The sequence below is a fragment of the Coffea eugenioides genome, chromosome 8, assembly GCF_003713205.1.
Source record: "Coffea eugenioides isolate CCC68of chromosome 8, Ceug_1.0, whole genome shotgun sequence".
Classification (NCBI taxonomy): domain Eukaryota; kingdom Viridiplantae; phylum Streptophyta; class Magnoliopsida; order Gentianales; family Rubiaceae; genus Coffea; species Coffea eugenioides.
In genome coordinates this window covers 3818759-3842348 of record NC_040042.1, presented here as the reverse complement: position 1 = coordinate 3842348, position 23590 = coordinate 3818759, and the positions used below count along the sequence as shown (strand labels likewise).

General features: G+C 34.4%; 1 pseudogene; it reads left to right on the top strand.

The window, feature by feature from the left end:
- Positions 1 to 15614: 15614 nt before the first annotated feature.
- LOC113781702 lies at positions 15615 to 16523 on the top strand (annotated as a pseudogene).
- The last annotated feature ends 7067 nt before the right edge of the window (positions 16524 to 23590 follow it).

Below are 23590 nucleotides of genomic sequence, written 5' to 3'. Positions count from 1 at the left end.
AAGTACTTTAAAGTACAAAGCAGTTGATTTATTTTTGTCTTACTTTTCTTTTATTATATCCTATTTTAATTTTAAATATTAGTTCCATATAGGAAGACGACTATATATGCTATCCTATCCCCTCCCCAGATTTTATATTGAGCTCTCAATCTTTATGTTTCAAACTTAATTAATAACCGAGCAAAAACATATCGATTTCATCATTTATAATAGTCGTACATCATTTTACCTTTTTCCTAAACCATCTCATTATTTAGTATTTGACTTTTGGAACATATTAAGCCAAATGTGTCGGAAGTGTCTTGCATAATGATGTTTGTTAATTTTAATACATTAAATTATGATGCTATTAATTTATTATGCAGGGGACATTTGATAATCATATTGAGACGACTAAAAATTGAAATATATATTGTAATTGAGAGGCAATGGAAGATCCAAGCAACTTTATTGTGTTTCTTTAGGAATATTCTAAGGGTTCTCAAGTTCATCGTACATCAAGGTTGTTGTTCATGATTGAAGGCCTATACATATATTCTAAATATATATATCAAACTCTCATCATCAATATAGAAATGACATTTTTAATATATTGAAACTGGAAATTTTTTAACTTTTGGAATGTGTGACTGATGTCCTCATAAATTATCTTATAATTAAGTGGCCATTATTTCTAAAAGAAATCAGTTTAAATACCTTTTCTTCAAGTAATTAATATGAGTCGTCAAAGGTAATCAAGTGTGAGTACAGTGAATAAGATCTGGCTAAATTAATGTTTAATTTTCTGATGCTCTCAATTAGTTCGATGGTTTTACTGTTTTGTTCTAGTTTCATGCAATACTACGCCCAATTACTGTTTTACATTCTGCGACCTAGACTAGTTTAAGCTAATCAATCATTGATGACTAGTAAATTTTCCTTCAAGAGAAAAAAATGGAAGAGATCTCCCCGGAACAAAGTAATTAAGGGTTTACAACTGGTATTAAAGAGATGGCAACCCTCTCAATGTGCTTAAACTTCACATCTAAACCTAATATTCGATCACAGTGTTACGAAATCTTATGGGGACCATTAGAATAAAGCATTTATCAGAGGTACTAATCAACTTGTTCAAGTGGCCAAACAAAGTGTTATTATTGAAGCTAATGCCATCATCTAGGCTCTAGGGTTATAGGATTCAGGGGTTTTTGGTTCAAATTTTTCTTTCCGTTCCTGTTTCTTAAATCTCACAATTCTCCTACTAAACAAAAAAAAAAAATTTAAATAATGCCATGTTGAGATTATCAACAAGTTTCATTGGTGATTGTACATAGTCAACAACGACAAATAACCCTATTTTTTTCATGCTAGCTACTTCGATGTGCTAATTAATTACTTGGAGGAATCTCAATGAGCCGGTTTTTTTTTTCTTTTTAACGACATTTGGAAGTCTTAGAATTTAATTTGAATAATAGAAATGAAAATAAAAAAAAAGCTTAATTAATTACGTTCAGATACCTTCCCTTTGAACGTTGAGCTTAAACCTGATATACAGATGAAGTCTACACTAACCTGGATGACATAGAGGAAGAGTTTATCAATCTTTTCTTTACTGGTCTGTCTTTAAGTACTTTGAACACATGACTGATTGTTTGCTTATATGTTTAAGATTAATTAATTACATATTGCTTCCTTAGAATGAAAATGAAATGGTGTATAAGAGGATCTGTGTGTACAGACAAAGTGTATCTCATTTGGCCCTCAAGAATGTGAAACATAATTCAGATGCAACACAGGATACCAATTCAAACCTAAAAAAAAAAAAAATTAGATAACAAGGGGTACTGATAATTCATCTACATGTACAAGCATGAATATGCATGCATACCAATTTAGTATCTTTAGATTGTATGTTTATACTTTTTAAAAATGTAATATGCGAGATCGAAAAGTAATTGATAAATATGTTAACACAATATTACAAAAAAAAAACATACAATTCAATAAAATCCTTAACTTGTGTTAAATTTATTTTCAAAGTACTTGTTCTCTTTTTTCCTGGGGTACAAAGGAAGGAAGTGGTTTACCTTTGCTATTAACACTGTTTTTTTTCCTCCTTCAGAGCATTAAAAAGTTAGTATAGGACACATACTTTTTTGTCCTCTGCTTGATTGATACATCATCTGATGTTTATCCTTTGAGAAAGACATTGTTACTTTGATAGACACATTAATTAGCATGCTTAGGTTTGGATAAGGAGAGGCTATATATCCTTATCCACATAATAATTTCACTAAAAGACCTGGAACAAAATAGTAAATACAAATCCTTTCCCCCATGAGAGCAATTTCGACGTCTTATGTATTTTGCAATTATAAGAAGAAAAAGAAGTTCTGGACAAAGATAAATAACGGAAGAAAGGCAGAACATAATTATCGTATTAACAGGCGAGAAGGGGCATGTAACAACTTATGGTTCTGGATTCCCATAATTTCCATGGTATATACTGGAACATGGGAGCCTAAAACCCTTCAGGGCTGTTGGCTACTTCTTGATTTACTAGACTTGTAATAAGGGCAATGTTCCCTTTGAAATTTATGGTACATGCATCTCGTGGGTAGGTCACATTAAATTGCTGGTCTGCTGGCATTGGAGACTTGTAACCTCCCCCAGATTTAGTCACACCTAAGTAATTAGATAGAGCACTGCCCTTGTACTAGGTGAACCTGCATAGACAAAAACTTGACACGGTTCCTTTTGAAGTCTTGAGGAGGAGGAGGAGGAAGAAATGGTAAGCAGAGGTGGGCTTGGGGTGTTTTTTGGCCTTTTGGTAAAAAACTGAAGGCTGGGGTTTCTGAGAAAGGGGTATTGTGACATGTGATGTGATGGAGACGTGTATGATTAGAGGGAGTTGTTGGTGGGATCTTCCAAGGACAAATCAGCAGTCTAATCAAAGGACTCAAAACCAAGCCAAAAAGCCAAAGGTGGTGGTGGTGGAAGCATTTGACAATTTGGTGCATCTTTCGGCTTTTCTTGGCCTCTCTTTTGTTCGTTTTGTTGTTGGTCATTATATGTAATGTAAGCTTCTCTCCATAGGATTTGTGGACGGGGATTCCTTAATATGGTTCTTTCATCACTCATTTGGTCATCAACCTTAAGTTTCTCTCCATTGGATTTGTGGATGGGGCTTCCTTAGTATGGTTCTCTCATCACTCATCTAGTCATCAACCTCCTTCAATCCCCTTTTCAATATTGGGAAAGAGTCCTCCCGGCCCCTCCATCCAAATTCTAGTGGCTTTAACATCAATCTGAAATTTTGTTTTCTTTTTCCCATCTACTAATTAACATCAACGAATCAAACTTATCTAAACTAACTATACCACTAGCACACGCAATTTGTGCTAAATTTTAAAGAAAGATCGATCCCTTTTGATCCCTCAATAGGTAGAGGTCAATAACACAAGTAAATAAAGAACAAAAGCAAATACTACCAATTAGTATTGGCCAAAAATCCTTTGTATGCACGGATGTAGATTGGTCGTGAGAAGCACGCGCTTTTAGGGGAGAAGAAGGGGGGTGGGGGTGGTGAATGAGGATTGAGGATTGAGGATTGGGGACCCTAATTATAAGGGACCCCCCGAGTTTTAAGGGCTCTAGGAGAGAAAAGAATGGACCAATTCCCAATAGCAAAGAAGGAGAGGAGAAGATCAGAGGGAGGAAAGAACTGGGACATGGGTATGGGAGGAAGGCTAGGGACAAAATGCCTCGTGGCCGACAACTACAGGGGTGGCCCTCACACTCGCACTCTTCTTCTCTCTCGTGGGTGTGTTTTGACTTGAAGACCGCACGTGATCCGTTCTTTTAGTAAGTCTGAATAAAACGCTGCCCCACAGCCACTGCCTAGTGCCCAGTTGCAACTCGTCACAATCCTGTCTCACACTACTGTCTCGCTCAGCCACGCACGAGGGATGACTCAATTCCCCTCCCAACCTCTCATCCCAACCCTACACAACTCCGGCCGCCGGCGATGCATCCCCAATCCCAGAATCAATACCCAACGCAGGTGGCAGTGCCACCGCGGTCTTCAAAACCTAGCAAAATATGTTTGGTATGGGCAAAGTTTGTAATTGCAATGAATGTAATCAAATAAGTTTTCAAATAGCTTAAATACGTTCTCTCTCTCTCTCTCTCTCTCTCTCTCTTTGTTTTTTAACTTATATATTTTTACTTGAAGATAGGTTTACTGTGTCTTCAAGATCCAACTTAATTAGTAAAAATGTTAGTTGATTGACATGCATCAATTAAATTTAAGTGTTGAATTGGATTATCAAATATGACCTTAATGGATTCAAATCTTAACATACCTAGACGTGTTTGATAATTAAAATTTTAATATATGAATTAATTAAGTGACAATGAATTTTCTAGGCAAAATTTGCTCTTAAAAACTATTCACTTATCATTTAATGTGATATACATTTAGATGTATCAAAATTAGTATTTGATAATTCAAGAACTTAATAGATTTAGAATTCAAATTTTAGATTTCATATTTCAATTTTATCAAACACACCCTAAGTGAGGGCGAGGAGGGATCCTTCTCTTAAGTACAACTTATGTATTTCAAAACTGCAGAACAAGTAGTGCAAAATGCAAATATAACTTTTTTTTTCCCATCAAAGGGCAGTATGGCAAGGTAGATAAAACCTTTGGGATTGGGACGAGTTTGATAGTTCGAGGGAGAAAGGGTAAGTGAGAGGTATTAAATTCGAACCCTACCACTTATAGTAAAAAAGAAAATGATAGATAAAACCTTGATGTCTAAGATCTGATACGTGTGTTATTAAGTTAGTTTCCTTATTTATTGTAGGGTATATTATATTTTATTCTCCTATGATTTAGTGTTTTTTTTTCAAATAATTCTACTATAGTTTCAAAAGTTATATATTGTTTTCTCATAATTTGGACTAAATTATTAAAGCTATGAGAATAGTTCTCGATTAGTGGTCAAGATATATAATTCTCTCTAAGTGGTCCAGATATATAAACATGGATTTTTCTAATGGGTGCCTATAGAGCACTCGTTGACGCACCTAATATTCACCTAACATACTATATATATACATACTAATAATTATTACCTTCCCTTATATGTATATAGTTTATATATTTAATCTTACCTACCTTCTCTTGTATTTATTTACTTTCCCTAATTAATCTTACATTTTAAAAAATATGAGACTTGAAATATAGGCATCCGTTAGACAATAAGTATAGTGTGCATGACACTTTATACGTTGTGGTTTAGTATTTTCAATGTAGCCCCCTTATGATTTTCAAAATCGATCTACACATAACCCACCTATGATTAACAAATAATTTTCATCTTAAAATAGAGATATTTTTGACATTTTAGTTGACTCTGTGATAGAATATAAATTCTGTCACTTTGAGACTTTAGTCTAAATCATGATAGAGTTATATATAGTTTTTGAAAGTATAGAAGCATTATGTGAAAAAGTGTTAAATCATAAAATGGTAAAAGTGTAATTTACCATCTTTGTTATCATGTATTACAGGTTTGATTGGTTTTTCCAAATTAGGATATCCTCTATTTGAAGATAAACCTAAAGAAAATGGAAGTCTAGATATTAATCATACTTATAAAGATACTTACATAGCAAAAGTAAATTAATCTCATGTTTATTGTGAATTTTATCACCTTTTTGCTCTCAAAAGTATAAGCCATTTTCAGTGTTATAGTAGCTTTTCAATACGATGGCCCAAGTAAACACAAGTGTTCTCTTTGTCAAACAAATAAAAAATAAAGACAGCATTTTGGTCACCTGCAGGCGAGAAATCATTAGGGACAAGTTTTCATCCAGTGCAGAGCCAGCCTTCTCATGAAACTTGTGTTAAACTGAATAATATACTATCGCCGACATACAACTGTTGACCAGGTGCATCAAATTTTGCAACTTGGAATTTTCACACTTACTAATGTAAATCCTTTCAAATTGAGTCAAAGTCCAACAATAACCACGGTAAGGTACATATTTTCATCATTCATTTCAATTGAGAAAAAAGAATTTATAGGAGAATATCATCCACAACCTTTTATGTTATCAGCTATGGAGAATAATTAATTGTTACAGCAGCAAATCCTTTTGGAGCTTCAATTCTATATTAATAGGAAGAAAAAGATTTGTTAATCCTATTTTTGTAAGAAAAAGAAACAAATTTAGTCTCGTAACCTGTTTTTATTTTTCCAAATCTCGTCGATCCACTTCTCTCTCTCTCTCTATTTTTGGGGTTTGGATATGCAGCATCAAAGTTTAAACCATGGGAGGTTCAAGCCTTAGCAAAAACAAGATGACCTGGTCACAGTAAAACAAGCAATATACAGGTAAAAATTGGCAAAATGCCTTCTTCTTTGCTAATATCAACACTTACAGGAAACTTGTATTCCCTTGATGTTCACGAATGGTGTTTTGATATTTGTAATACAAACTATACAAGAATATATGGAAGTTAGAAATCACAAATACCCGTCGAGACTAGTAGTTTGATAAGAAGGGATGTGGACTAGGCTAATAAGAAGGCACGGAAGGATGAAAGAAATTTATTCAATAAATTGATTTTTCTCAAATACAAACATGGATTTCAAGTCCTTAAATAGAGGAACAAAACCATGTAACCTACTCTAATATGATTACCTACACACAACTCAACTATATTTTCGAAATCAACTTTGATACCAATTTAACTCTAGTTACCAAATAAAAAATGTAATTCTAAATCTAATAAAATTCTAGATAGTTTCTGTTGTGAAACTAACAAAATAAACTACTAAAAGTAGAGAATAAAGAGAGCAGAATAGAGAAAGGAAAATAGTGAGAAATATTTCTATTATTCACTTTTGTATGTCCAATGGTTCTAAAGGTTACAATTGAGGTTAGGGCTGACCTCTATTTGTAGGCGATATAAGGTCAAAAAATACATATACCAACATTAATATAGATACATGAATTTAGTACTTCAAATACACAAATTAAGCAGTTTTATAACGAACTAACAAACTACGACAAAATGCGTTAACGCCAATGAACCTTGTAAGAGATGATTATTCTAATATATATGTTGATGAGATAAATGAACATTCACACTTATCATTTCATTAATTTTATAATAGCTTGTTTTTTTTTTATCAACATGATTAGGATTTTCTAAAACATGTTTGGAGAAAACAGTTTCAAACAAATGGACTGTTAGTTTTTTCCTAATTAGCTAAAGTAGTCTGCCATAGCAAATTCAGTACGAGGAAAACCCCAAAATCAACTAATCACTCGTAGATGGATTTTCAAGGAACCCATGTGTATAATTTGCTATTTATTCATGTGATATATGACAAGGAGATAGTAACTGTTTGTCTTACATCCGTCTAATGGGCAAGGTGATATATAGTTTTCTCAAAAGATAGATGTTAAATTGAAAAGAATATCTAAGTGCAAAGAGTATAATAAATGTAGTGTGTATATTTACTTAATAAATCAATGTTAGCGAATGTATATTCGGATAATTCAGAATCCAATTAGATTATCCTATCTCTATAACTAAATTTATGAAGTACAATCACACAGTGAACCAGTTTCAGCGGACATACGTAATTAGATTATCTTAACATACATTAGATCTAATTATCTTAAAATAAATTTATAATTAGATTAACTAAATTAACATACATTAGATTATCTTACATTATAATTAACTTAAATTTTTGAATAATGAATGACTTAGAAGAAATTATTCATGTACTATTAATTATTTTGAAAAACATTGACTCTTGGTGTGCCAACTCCCGCACATCTATTTTTGTATGTTCAAGTCCATAAGATTACGAATCGTTTTTATGTTGATCTTTAAAGAAATTTATGTAAAAACTTACTATGATGGTAAAGAATAAAATTTTAATACATATTAGTGTGCATATGCAATGCAGCTTAGGAAACGAAAGAAGAAGAGCTAGAACAATAAAAGGTTACGTAAGAAAAAGAAAGGCATATCCGCAAAGGGCTAATGGGGCACATCTAAGGCTTATGTCAGTTCTCAAAACAAATAAAATAAGTTATATATATATATGTATATATATATATATATAATATGTTTATTGGGCACTCATTAAGATATAGTTCATGTGTAAAATTTTTGAAAAAATAAAGTTAATTAGAAAAGGTGTATAAATATAAAGAAGGGTAATAATTGTTAATGTATGCATTCATAGGGTAGGTTAGACGTGATTTAAATGCATTAACGAATGTCCAATAGCTACTCATTCAAAAAACCCATCAAATAAAAGAACCGATGAATGAATAAAAACTTAAACACTTTACGAGTTACAGGTTTTACGTTGTCCAATTCCCTGATGTGTTAGGTGTAAACTTGCTAAAAATGTTCAAATTGGGATGGTGTAATCAATTGCAAAGAAAAGGACATGGTGCACTATTTTTAGTTTATGACAGAACGAGATAATCAGATAACCGTTACCAATATATAGTGAAGTTTGTGCACCTTGATTTGAAACATAAAACGAGTTACATTCTTTAAGTATATGATATGCTATATTGATTAATTTATGAAATATGATTGTTAAGAGGCGGCCTTAAGCTTGAATTGAGAGGTGTTACTAAAGAACAATTCAGCAAATATATATATATATATATATATATATTTGTAAGAAAAAATTTGGATGGATTCGATTACGATCACTAGCATAAGTCAAAGCAAGCCTCTGGGACCATAAGTCTAATAAAGGTACTTACAGATTGTTAATTAACACAACTCTTATACCGACAGCGAGATTCGAATATATGATTTTTTGTGAGCAAATTTATATGTGCAAGAATGAAATCGTCCCTTACCTAAGACCAAGTCCTTGTGCCCTGCTCCTTGCACCATCGCCCAACTCATTGACCATTTACACACGACTTTTAATAGTTTTATGCCCCGGCCATGAGAGGACAACTGAGAAAACAATAAACACAAAAAAAAAAAGGGGGGAGAAACTGAAGCAATTGAAGAGAGGGGTTAGGTGCGACTTGAGAGCCCTATGTTAATGCTGGCAAGAGAGTGGGTCAGACATGAAAGGAGCCCAAAGCCCCACCAATGACAAAGCAAACAACGGACGTGGGGTGGGGCAATTTGGAGAGGGAGGGAAGGGGGGGGGGGCATTGGGCAGATGTCTCTTATCTGAAAAATATGGACTTGTTCCTTGGTTTTGGGAAATATAAAAACAAGACTAAGCACTGGCCTGATGAGCAGATTTTGATCAAAGAGATGGGTAGGCAGATAAAAGAGGACAAGTGACTAAGGTTACATAATTCAAATTCAAAGCTAATTGCACCGGGTTGAGGTTACGTGGGGTTCATCTTTGATTTGACATTTATGATTCGTGTAACAAAACTCTTGCTTAGTTTTTTAGAATGTTTGACAAAAACCCTTCAGCCTTCAGGGCAGCGGACTACTGTTCATCCATCACTTTCTTCAACTTTGTTCTTAGCCTTCACTGGCTGGCCATTTTTCCCAATTCTTCCTCGCGTTTTCTTTGCCCTTTCCTTAAAAGATAGAGTCATTTGATTTCATCATTTTGGTTCTTATCTCTTTTTGGCTGTATAATTACATCTACAAGTACAAGTTAATCAACTTGAGGGAGAAATTAGACACTGTGGACTAGAAATTGAATGGGCAGTACAACTGAAAGAAGAACTTGTGAGTCGTTGTTATACCAGCCATTCTAACACGGAACCTGTACGTGTAATTTGGTCAAAATCAGCAGATGTAAGACATGGAAAATCTTGCAGAAAATAATTTTAAAAGATTAACTACCAAAAAGGTCAATTGTGCACCTCCAATAAAATGCTACGTTCACAATTTTCGTTTAAAGAGACACATAAAAAGTACTGAAAATTTGAAAAGGAAAATTCCGAAAATAAAAATAAAGAACATGGTACTTAATTATCTATTTGCAAGTAGTAATCGATTTTCTTTGGATTGACTTTTGTGTAACATTTATTGGTATATTAAATTGAAACAATTAATTAATAGCATTCTCGCACGTGGCTCCCATTGTATGACTGATCACAAATACCCAAGAAGAAAATTTTTAGCTGCTATTGGCTCTATATGCTCATGATTTTCCACTCATAATTACAATTAGTACCATTATAAACAAATAAATTAGCAATTATAAATTATTCTTCTCGTTTATTAACATTGCAAAGTAATCGACCATCGTGATATTTGAAGTCACACGATGTCCTCAAAGATGGACAAATAGAAGCTAACTGAGGAAGTCAATTGCAGCCGCTGTACCAAATTTGACAAGGCTTTTGACTTGAGACATAAATTCCAAGAAATGCTACTTTCTAAATCGTCACGCATGATCTGTGAGGAGAAAATTTTTGTTCTTTTCTTAAATTGGAAGGAGAATGAAAGCAGCTAGAATAGAATTCTGGTCTAATATGGAAAGCAAAGCTCTTTACATATACAAAACCTATATAACATTCTCATATTATTTGTTTTGCTAAGAAGATGTTGTAACATTTTCTTAAGCAAACGACACTATTGTGAAGCTCCTTATGAGTCGTTGTTCAAGTTGTATAGTTTGTTTTGATATCAATACAATTCCTAACGTTTTCGTAAAAAAAAAAGAAGAAGATGTTGTAACAAGATAAAAACGAACACATTAAACAAAAACTTAGACTAATAAGAAATGGGCTTAATGCCCACTTGAATCCTTAACTTTGTGCAGCCTATATCATCACCATGTATGATTACTGCTTCCAATAATGCATAATTGTATAATCAGAGGGTTTATCTATTGGTGGATTGGGTGGCCAATCTGCTGTCTTCTTATTATTGATATAAACTACTACTAATTGTTAAGATGGTTAGGTAAGTCATGGTCAAACTTCAATTTGGCTGTCCACGTAAGAAAACGCTATGCTTGATCCAAAGTCGAATTCTGAACCTCTGACTTGCCTGCTAAAGAAGACTTTCTGCGCGACACTAGCTCTGTAAAGTCCGCACTCCTTAGTTCATCGCCAAAAAATGCATTTCAAACTTCAATTTTGATCCTTCATTCTCAATTGTCTCCTCTTTGTTTTGATTAACTACGGCGTAACACTTTGTGGTTATCTCTTTTTTTTTTAATAGGGGAGGGCTAATATTTAAAAAGAGAAAAAGAGATTTGAACTAAAAAATTTTAAATCTCGGGGCCTCAAACTAACATTTCGTTGTATCCTAAAATTCGACGAGTTTGATTATTACAATTACATGAAAAATTTTCTAACTTTTGATAATTACAATAACGTGAAACAACTAGTTAGTAAATATGTTCTTGGGGAATTTTTTTTAAAGTGGCTTAAATTTCATCATATGCACTCATTCATAGAATCCGACTTTTAACTTTTGTACTTTATGCTTTAATCTTTGCACTAATAACCAGCTTATGGGGAAGAGACACGAGACTAACCTAGTTAATAGCTGCCCTTAAATGAAAGGAATATTGACCTGGTGATTTAGATAGTTGTATCATATGCTATCAAATTTTTGTTTTGGTAAAGCACTTATTATTTAAAGTTGTAGCCTGCAAAAATTGTTCCCTCATAAAATTCTGTTACAAAAAGTGGTCTTGGAAGATCATTGGGAAGAATCAAAAATTATCTTCTAAGTTCTACCTAGGGGGGGGGGGGGGGTGTCAATCAGTATCAAGACAATTCTCTTGGAAACGTCCATGAATTCTTTTTGAGGGGCAATCTTTAATTGTCTACAATTATGTATGTGTGGTGGAAAGAGAAGGCTTGAGGAAAATGGGATTCACCAGGAATGGAGCAAACTGCACCATAATTCATGGACAGGGTGGTCCGGATAATAAATCTCGTATATAATCCTCGATGACAGAATAGTTTTGAGAAGAATGATTTTGTTTTCGTGGTCGTCCATCAACCTGCGGAACAAGACTCCTTCAGCACCAATGATAAAAAAAAAATTATATTTTTCACCAAAAAAGCAACCAATAACCAACCATTCTTAAAGTCTCCCAGATTTGTGTTAGGCTAAAAAAAAAGAAAGAAAAAATCATGACTTGTACTTTTTTCTTTCCAATGTATCTTCCTTAACTTCTTTCCCTTTCTTGTGGGGGTAGTATAGTGTTGTTTAATGTGGTGGCTCCAACTTGTTAATGACCTTATTAGCTTCTCATTCCAAGACCTCTAATTTAGAACAACTTGTTTGCTTAAAATTCAAAAAATGTTATGATTAAAACCACAATAAAAATGCCAAGAAAAAAAAAACCACAATAAAAAGAATAGATCAAGTTTATTATAGTGCTTAATCTATGATTTGTTTGATAAATGCTTAATCACTCAAATTTGTCAAAGTCTATACTTTGCAGCAGAATATATTGAGAGCTGATCATGAAAATCAAACAAAAGACTACATCCATAAAGGTTGTGAAGATGTATATAATTAAAGCATCTACCATTTTCAAATAATAGATATTGACATTTTTCAAGGAAAGATTTCTTTTCTGATTGACATTTCTATAATATTAATAGTGCCAACAAAATATATTTTATAAGTTATCAAGTTAAACAAAATGCAAAATGAGTACATTTGTCTCTTTAGTTGACAATCAATCAGAGTGCTTATGCTGAATGCCAAAGTACGTATTTTGGTCAAGGCAAATAACAACGTTTAAAAGATAAACAATATATATGGCTCTGATTCTCCTTTCCAACCTTCTTACTTTCTTACATTTCCCTCCCACAAACTTTATCAAAAAAAAAAAGGAAAAACTCATGCAATTTTTCTTTTCTTTTCTTTTCTTTTTTGAGAGGAGGGGGAAGGGTTATTTGAACCAGAACCTCTAATTTCTCGACGCTCGACTTTTAGCTATTTTTAGGGATAACTTGTGTGCGCACAAACAAATTGTAAAGTCCAAACACGCCATAACCTAAATGATGATTAATTTGCAATTAAGGTGGATGAATGAACTCAATTAAGGCGGTCAAACAGGGATGGCCCAAGGGGGAAGAATAGGGCCGTCCAGGGTGGGAGCGTGAGGACAAAAGTGGGATCCACTGGCCGCAGCACCATCTCCCACTTGCCCATTCCCAGTTCCCACCCGCTTTCAATTTACTCTATATAAAATTCGTCACACCTTCCCTCACGTTTAAGCTCAGCATAACCTGGTCAACTTAGCCTCCTTAACCCTGATTAGTCCCACCAAGTCCAATTAATACACACCTCTGATAATTACAAAACCAGCATCTAATCATGATTGCAATCCTATTGACCCCAACATAAATCCAGGTTTTATTTGCTTAAACAAAGGATCGATCTACTTGGTGCCCTGGGCTTAAATTAAACTTGTGCAACTTGAAATTTAATTAACTGCCGTTCTAATTATTCCATCAAACTCCTTTAATCCCTACTTCCAGCAAATTCCAGATCAAGTACTCGCCTCCCAAAGCTCCAAAACTATCCAATTTGCACCTAATTTCCAGGCATATGGCTATGTTTTGGAGGTTTCAAAGCATATATAGAGGAATCATGATGATGTTACATTCTAGGTCTTCCTCACAGTTAAAAATGAGAGGGGACCAGATTACCAAAAGCTAATGTGCTTGTAATAGAATAACTACTCTAATTTAAAGATGGAAGAGAGAATGTAAATCGCGACAGTCCGAGTTAATTTCACTTCGATATTGAGAATATTAAAGTTGATTCTCAGGTCGAGAAGGTTTTGATCGTTAACGTTGAGATCTCAGAAATTAGAGTCACGGGTTCAGATCTCTTCCCTCCTCCTACTCCGCTTCTTGATAACGAGCATCGTTATAAGCACTCCAATTAATTGTTAATGACACATCAATTCCTTTGTATTTTTTTTTTTTTTTTACAAAAGTTCATGAAACAAATTATTTTGAGAGAATAAAGGAGTGAGAACAAAAGCAACAGAAATCTATGTTAATTATTTTGAGAAGATTGCGTGATCCATGTTGTTAGCTAAATTGTGTTATATATTGAGGAGTGCTTCCATTTGCATGCCTTTTATAGTTTTAAAGAATTTTGCTTCTATGGAGAGCTAGCTTGAGAATGAACGGTTAATAAAAGACCATTAAAAAAGTTTTTTTAATCAACAAATCTAATCTTGTCCTCATGACAAGAATGATGTTCTTTCATTATTAATCACTGAAATAGGTTCGTTGACATATTAATCCAAATTTTTTATGAGTTCGGCCAAACGAGAAAGAGTAGAGTTTTACTTTATTGTATTTCTAAATAACCATTTCTTTTCACTGTGGCAAGTGATAAAAATTAATATATCATGTACTTTATTGCTCCCCCTCTCTCCCCTAATAATATTGAAATCTAACTAATGCAGCATATTATATCGCTAATTAGTTTATCATTACAATGCTGCATCCTTGGTTTTACTTTATTAATTTTTCTCGTAAATTCATAGTTTAAAGTCGTGAATTAAATTTTTCTAACAGAATCCAATAGCAAAACAATTATTTATGCCAATAAGCATTCCTTCATTTCAATATAAAATAGGGTTAACAAAAGCTATTATATTCTTTAAATAATTAATCCGAATCCTACCATAGCTAATTAGCTAGCTTTAACAAAAAGTCTTCTTTACAAGCTGTTACCACAAGGATCCCATTTTCTAAAACACTGCCTTAATTTGTCTTACCCCACGCGCGCTACATGAAACTTGTTTTGGATTAACAATGGGGCTAACTACATAATTTTACCTCCAATCCTATTCTCTTGTAAGTCTTCTAAAACCCCCCAAAAATCTTGTGAGTTTTTCGAAAAAATTTTTAAAAAAAATATTTGCTTACATTACAAATACAATTTTCAACGCACTTTTTTATCTTCTCAGTTATCTTTTTATCTCGCATACATCACATCACAAAAAGTGCTACAGTAATTATTCCAAGTAATCTCCTATCCAAACACACTCATTATTAGTAAATTATTTTTTTATCTCACCTGCATCACACCGCTATCATACAAATTCTAAAAAGTTTCAATCCAATAAGGCTTAATAGCGTTAAGTTAGCTTAACCTTCTATAGAATTTACCGTTATATATAGTTTTACCTCACTTTAAAGCTTTCTTTCTCAAGACAAATTATATGGTAGCAGTGGCATTAGAGTAAAGAAATATTTTTCAACTTCGACAATATTTTAAGTCTATATTTAAGCTTTTGGGGCGAGAGAAATGACTTGGTATCGAGTCCTTGTCCCCCTCCCGTCCCATCCCGTCCCTTCTCTCTCTCTCTCTTGCTCTTCCTCTCCTTCTTCCCTTCCCTTTCTCTGCACTCAAAATCTTCCGCAGTTGTTTTCTAATCTCTATTCAAATCTAGGGTTCGAGTTCCGGAGCTCTTTTCTATTCTTTTTTTTTTATTGCCTTATCTTTTCCCTCCCACTCCATAAAATATACTACCACAAAAAGACGGGAAAAAAAAACAGTACTCCCTTTCTTTAAAATTTTCCACTTTGATATTTTTTTACTTTTTCCCTTGTTTTCTGTTGTTCGTGCTTTGTGTTAGTATTTCTTTTTTGATGATCTTGTAAACCATGGCCGGTTTAGATTTAGGCACGGCTTCTCGTTTCATCCACCACCACCAGCAGCCACAGCCGCAGCTCCACCACCGCCCTTCAGACTTGCATCTCCAGCATAATACTCAAAGAACACTAGAGGATGAAGATGATTTTCCCAGTGATGATCACCAAGATGCAGATGCATCCCATCAGCTCGACCTTATAGGGGCAAATTCCGGGGGTCCCGGGGATATCGTAGCTCGAAGGCCTCGAGGACGACCCCCGGGATCCAAGAACAAGCCCAGACCACCAGTGATTATAACCAGGGAAAGTGCCAATACTTTGAGAGCACATATTCTTGAAGTCGGCAATGGCTGTGATATTTTTGACTGTGTTTCGTCTTATGCTCGTCGGAGACAACGTGGGATCTGCATACTAAGTGGGAGTGGAACAGTCACAAATGTTAGTCTTCGACAGCCAGCTGCAGCTGGTGCTATAGTAACCCTGCATGGGAGGTTTGAGATTCTATCGCTTTCGGGATCCTTTTTGCCTCCACCTGCACCACCGGGCGCCACGAGCTTGACTATATTCTTGGCTGGCGGGCAAGGCCAGGTTGTTGGTGGGAGTGTGGTGGGAGAGTTGACGGCTGCTGGGCCGGTTATCGTTATCGCGGCGTCGTTTACTAATGTTGCTTATGAGAGGTTGCCTTTGGATGAAGATGAGCAACTGCAGATTCAACCGCCAGTGTCTCAAGCTGGTTCTGTTGCTGCTGCAGGTGGTGGTGGTGGTGGAGGTGGAGGAGGAGGGGTTAGTAGTCATGCTTTTCCGGACCCCTCTTCTGGGCTTCCATTCTTCAATTTGCCTCTCAATATGCCTAATTTGCCAGTTGATGGATGGACCGGAAACACAGCTGTTCGACCTCCATTTTAGTTAACTACTCAAGCTCAGATACGGAAGGTCAAGTGATAGAAAAGGAAATTCTGTGGTTTTGGTGGGCTGATTGGATTGGATTGGAGGAGAAACAGGATTGGTGAATGATGATGAAAAGGTCAGGAAATTAATTAAATCATTGTATTTTGATCAACTATGATCATTCTTCTTCTCCTCTTTCTTCTCTTACCTTGGGTTGTAAGGGGTTTTTCTTCTTCTTTCCTTTCTTATGCGGGGGTTTTTGTAACACTAGTTCCTGGAAATAGTCCTCTCACTGTTTTTTTTTCTTTTATCAAGCTCTTTTTATAAGAAATGGTTTGAGAATCAGATGTGGATTTTCCCCTTGTTTAACAGTTGCCTACTTAATGTTAAGTTTATCTATATGTACATGCTTTTCTTGTTATTTTTTTTCGAGCTTACCGCATTTCTTTCTTTACTCTTTTATTTTTTTTATTTGTTTTTGGTTGATTTAATGCACGATATGCCAAAAAGTATTGTAGTTTCACATTTTTTTTTCTTCTCCTTTTCTGGTATTTAAGACTTTTAAGTTAATCAATTCAAACTACGGATGGGTTTCAGGACTAAATCTAGTGGGATTGGAGAAATAAACCTGTCTTGGACAGCATTGCTTTCAAGGGATGATAAGTATACTAAGAAATGATTAAGGTGTTGTCTGAAGGATTCCTTTTGTTGGATGAGTTGTACTACATATGGTTTTTCTAAGACGAGCAACATTAATGTTTTTGCTGAATTTCTTGATCTACTTCTTCTGGGAAATTGATCCAACCGTCCTTTTACTGAAAAACGTATAATTTTCTCCCTCTCTCTCCCCTTTTCTCAGCTAAATGTTCTGGAAAATGTAAATCTGAACTGAAACCATGGGAAGTTGTCCATCAAAATGTTTGAGAGACATTTCAAGAAATTAGTCATCTTCCCTTCCATCAATACAGGATGTAAAAATATTCAATTAATAGTAGTCCATTTTCATTTGGCTTCTTTCTGATAAGAGGTAACACCTATATATCTCAAGACATTTGTATTGAGTTTTCTATTGCTGGTCAATATTAGAGACTTGAAACATACAATAGAACGTAGACATATTCAGCAAGGCCTAATTGGCCACCAAAAACTCTACCCTCGGCATCCTTGGTCAATGTCCACCTGGTTCCACACTAAAAGCAAAGACATACATAGGGAAATTGCTTCATCTCAACAACTTTCCTGCCACAAAGATCGCAATTCTTCATTTAGTTGGGGAAGCAGATTACTGTGCCAGTACTCTTGTTCTAAGTCCACCATGCATGCAACCTTGCCACAATTGAAAGAATCAAAGTTGCAGAAGCTCGCAAGTTTTTTTAGTGTTAAATTGTGATTATGATCATGAGAACATGATGCTTTCTATCCAACTTTTCAATAAATGTTACTTGGTTTTTGAACAGTTAGTTGATACTTGATAGGACACAAGAAATATAATATAGCATCCACTCCTATAGCTATCGTTCTCCTTTTTGATTTTGTCCATGATTTAGATAGTTTTCTGACCAGTGTACAGTTTATCACAGTTTCATACCGTTTTGCATTTTAGTATCCAATACCATGTTCTTCTATAGGTTGTATCGGTATGCAAGTCCCTATACACCCCTAACTCTAACAAAGTAGCAATAATCCTTGTATTAACATATGCAAGGGTTTTCTTTAGATATTGAAGTTTCTTCATCAGTTTGAAAGGCAGTATGAATTTGTTTTGATTTTGTATAATTAGTCTACTGCGACAGATTACATCTCATTGGCTCAAAGGATGAGCAGTTTAATTTGCAGGTCCATTTTGTCGTTCGGTTTCATTAGGAAATGTTCGATTAATTTAGGAACTATTGGTTTCTTTGGACTGTTGATGCATCCACCCAATGCATTTGGTTTTCTAGTAGCTTGAATTTCTTCTCAAACAAGACTCGATTAGCTTTTGTTAAGGGGCTACATTTATCTGACATCGGCAGAACTGCAACACTGCAGATTCATATTAGGCATGTCTGATCTACTGATTGGCATGAACCAATACCCTATATGTCATTAATTCTTCATAAACTCTTGAAATTCTCCAGCCTAATACCTTCAATACTGCAGATTCATATTAGACATGTCTGATCTACTGAATGGCATGAACCAATACCCTATATGTTAATTCTTCATAAACTGTTGAAATTCTCCAGCCTAATACCGCCTTTTTCAATAGAAGTATTTTATATTCCAGCATTCTTCTTCATCAAGAAGATTTTGAATAAACAACGGACCTATGCTACGTAGATGCAATATCAACTCCCTTTATTCCCCACTTGAGATGCAATACCAAGGTGCTACTGATTTGAAAGAAAATGGCCATTTTGTTTTGCAATTGGTGAGATCCTTACTGCACTTTCATCGGACACATTTTCTTCTGGAATCAATTTAGATTCATTAACTAAAAGCATATCCCTGGACAAATATGCTTGATTATGGACGTTCATACTAATGTTATAGTGAGATCATCCTTAGGTCCGTTTGTAGACTAATTAACAAACTTATCGCATGTGACATAGAAAGATGATAGAGACATGGTTGCTTTGGATATTTTATATTCGAATGTTGCTTTATTTTCTTTTCACCAACTATGTAAAGTACGATTTTATGGACTCAATTACTGTACATTTTTGCTCATTACACCATAATACAACCTAATCTGAGTTACAGACATGTTAACATGCCTTATTTTTTGTCTGAGATTGAAAGAATGAAGCGTGAAATATGATAAAACCAACCTGCAAAATGTAAAGTATTTTGTTTGGCAACTTCAACGGTTGAGGCCGGAACCCTTAGACGTGCATGGACAAGGGTAAAATAGCTGAAACAACCATACCAGATTTCCAGCTATTGCCTGCAAGAACAAGTATACTGAATCCGTTTGAAGCACACAAGTAACTTGATGTCAGAGCACCTAGACAAAGATCTCTTTGCGGGGTGGTGTTGAAATAGGTATAGATCGCTAAAAATGACCAGGGCAGAATCTATATGTATGCCCTCTTCTTTTGCCAGACCCCTCGATCGACACCTATGGGCTACATAAAATAACTTGATTTGAGACTTTTGCAGCTATACCGTGATTTTAGCTGCCAACCTGGTTTTACAAGATTTAAGGGAGAAACTGGATCTTGTTTAGTACAACAAATATATTAACCATCAGTCTAGCATCCATACAAGCTTAACTAGCTAGGCAAGCAATTATTGCACGTATAACACCAGCATACCGCCCCCTACCGTACTAATGAGCTCCCATTAAATTTCTTCTACTTTTTTCTATTTTCTATTAGCAAATCCCAAAGCATAATTACTTCAACATCTTGCACAAAGCATATTTCGTCGAGAAACATGGTTTGCATAATTAACCCGCGAGCGGGGCTAAGTCGCAACTAATTATTGTTTGCTTGCGTTACAGACATATTTTAAGAACAAATCAGCAAGAATCTTTGAATTTCTTGTTCTTTGTCCTTGATAACTGATGATAGATGAATTATTGCTGGAAGACTTGGATTTTAAAATTCCGAATTGACTTTGTTTTAGGCATATTTACGTACATAAATGTACAGTGGAAGAATTTGGCCACATCTAGTCTCTATGGGACTGCTAATTGGGGCATTTTATAGTGATATTTGAATAATTAAAACCTCAAATTAGCGTGTCACTTTCAACCTCACGGTTGGAAATAGAGATGTGGACCAATATACACTTGATTTATATGTACGAATTAATATACAAACTTTTGTTCTTTGTCATTTGTAAATCGACAGGGAGGTGCAATTCAATTTCGACCACAATCTTGCACACTTGTTACAAACTGATAGTTGTGGAAATAGAATAGCAGTTGATGGAATCATATACTAGTCGTTTTGCTATAGATTTGCTGTTGGCTGGAGAAGTCAAAGAGTTGACCACAAGTTTCTCAGGTGATGCTACAATTTTGTCTGTTCAGGTTAAGAAAATAAAGGTGGTCCTAACATTTATGTAGTAGTAGTTTTCAAAGAGGCAAATTACATCAACTTTGCATTAATTAAACATATCAGGTACAGCTTAGGTAGACAAAGAAAGAGATTGGCTTAACTCATATTCCTGCCAGCAATGTATGTGTGAGATGTCATGAAAAGCACATAGTATTATTGAATTAGAAGAGCCCCATTACTGCAAAGTGAAAGGTTCATGAGATGATAAGATTATGCAACATGAACGATTTTGATTTTATTTGGACAAAGGAAAAAAGAAGGAACCAACCTGATTTGATGGTTTTGAACTAGATTTGAAGAAGAAAACCTCTGGTTAGGACACCAAACAGATAGATAGTTCAAGAAACAAATGATAACTAGGCCCTTTGTTTCACTATTGGTTGTTGCCCCTTGTAATTTGGATTGGATGTGCTATATAGATTCTTGCTCACCCAAAATTGCAAAACCAAAGGCCTTAAACTCTGTGGATTTTTCGTCATCCCTGAGATCATCTTTCTATTGACGAAATCTGCTAAAGTTTGAGATAAGATAGAGAGAAGAGGGTAATCAACCCCATGACTGGATCCAACGCATATATGACCTCTATGAACGTTCAGCATTGTTCAAATCAACGTTATGCATGAACAAAACTGATTTAACATTCTTCAACATTGCCAAAATCTGCATGATGCGTTGTTACACCATACCATTCTTAAGCACTGAAATGTTTATTAGCTCTAGCGGTTGCACCTAGAACTGGCTTTTTCTCTCATTTTTCTTACCTCAACTTGTAGAAGAACATCCAGAAATTTACGACCTCAACCCCAAATCATATGACCAACAAAACCGTGCACCATGGGAAGGCCAAAAGCATAATCTCCTTCTCCATTCAAGAAATAGTCTCTAATTATATCTACTACTACTACTAATCCCTGTTTGGCAAAGTGGTATACATGACAAAATGCGATTCCTTCAAACTTTATATTGAGTTTGCATTTGGTTATCCTAGATAAGATCAATTCTATATGGGAAAAAAATATCATACCATGGTTTTGTTGATGTAATTCCTATTTTCAAGTATATTATGTGGAGATTTTTTACTTTTTTTTTTGTCGACACGATAGATTCTATTCTACGTCTTCTCCTATTCTGTACTAGGGGAAAGGGGACTTAAAGAGGTTAAGGAGAATCCAGTAAACCATACCGATTCAGACAGTTGCCTATGTACGCATCCGTTGGTAAGATTTCTAAAAAAAATTTAAATATTAGAATGCAGGCATACATGCTCCGACCATCTGTTATCCACTGGTTCAAGCCAAGTCCATTTAAGGTAGACAAGACAATATTTGGATGCTGGATATAAGCACAGAACAAGACCAAAATCTAGACATTGGTCAACCCAAAATATACAAATCAAAAGTTGAATAATTGTCTTCTGGGCCTTGGCAATTTTAGCAGCACTTAAACATTTGTTGTAGCTGGGCTTTGCTCCTGTCGAAGTTGTTAAACAGAAATGTTGTCTTACAATTATGAAGCTCATCATCGGAATCGCAAGCTATTAAGGCCCTATAGAGGTTGTGAATTTAACCCACAAACTGTGCCATTCTGGTCAGCATATGATGGACTTCAAGCAGCCATAATACTGTTCTATTTTACTGTCCCATTTTGATTGTTAGGTTTCTTTGCTTGTAACAAAGAGTTAAATACGCTAAATCTCCATAACGTTTGGTGTGTTTGCACTTTCTCTACTCATTATTTTTTCTGCATTTTGTCCTTTCTATTAAGTCACATCAGTTTTGTATGTTGAAAGATGTTGAAAGTTTCAATTTTGTCCTTATTTCTTCTTTTTTTTTATCCATTCTTCTCTTTGTTGCCTGAATTTGTCGTATCACTTATTTTCATTGGTAAATCTTTTCTTTTTCTTTTTGAAAAATAAAGAACTAAATTCAGAAAGTATTCCACTTGTATTTTTAAATAAAAAAGGAACATATCGCAAACTTCAGTAAATTCGACATCTTGCCATAGTTCAGATATTCCTCCTCAAATTTTGAACAAAATAAGCAGATGTGAGATGCAAATATGGTAAAATATCTCGTATACATGTTGTTGACATTTGAAAATTGTGAAAGAAAATGTTTTGTTGTTAAAATTACATAATATTCTTTTACAATAGTTATTAAATTAAAATTTTTTTCTACATGGAATGACTTTATTCTTACACAGTTCGCACGCAAAATTATTTTGTTCTTACATTTACCTTAAATTCCAAAGGTATGTGACTTTTTTAAAAGTGGTTGGATCCAACTTTTAGGTAAATTTTCTCAAAAAAAAAAAGTTTGTATCTTCTTTTTTGGTATTGTTTCCACTAATTGTCAATTTGTGGGCATTTACGCATTTTCACAAAATTGTTTGTGCTAGCCATTAGTAAAGTAGGGAAAATACAACAAAAGGAACATTACATTAGGCCGGAAACCCCAAACCCTGCCAAACTTTAGTGGGGCTTAATGCATTTAAACAAACAAAAAAAGCCAGCGAGATGAAAAAGTTAGGAGAGACTTAGTCAGTTGTTTTGGTCACTAACATTATCAGATTTTCATTTTATATATAGTCAATTGAAATTGCCGTGAATAAAATAGTAGCCCGTGGAAATGTGGCTTGATATAAAATGTTCCAGTTCTAAAATTCTAATTTTTAAAGGGAACCAAAACATTTAAAATAAAAATTATGTAGAATAAGCAACAAGCCAGTGCAAAAGTGCTCAATTCTTTCTTTTTAATTTTTTTTTAATCAATACTCGATCATAAAGATTAAATTTAAAAAAAAAGGAAACAAAACTTATTACTACAAGTATGAGTTGCGTAGTTCAGACAAAAGACTTCTTTCAAAAAAATGATTCTACAATAAAGTATTTGTCTCTTAAATTGAAGCATAAATTTTACTAGATCTATTTAGCATTAGTTACGTCATTTGACCTTTACAATACTTTTTTTTTTCGACGCTCGGTAATAGTCTATTTTATATCTACTTCTACTCCTACTCTATCCTATTGTAGGGGGGACC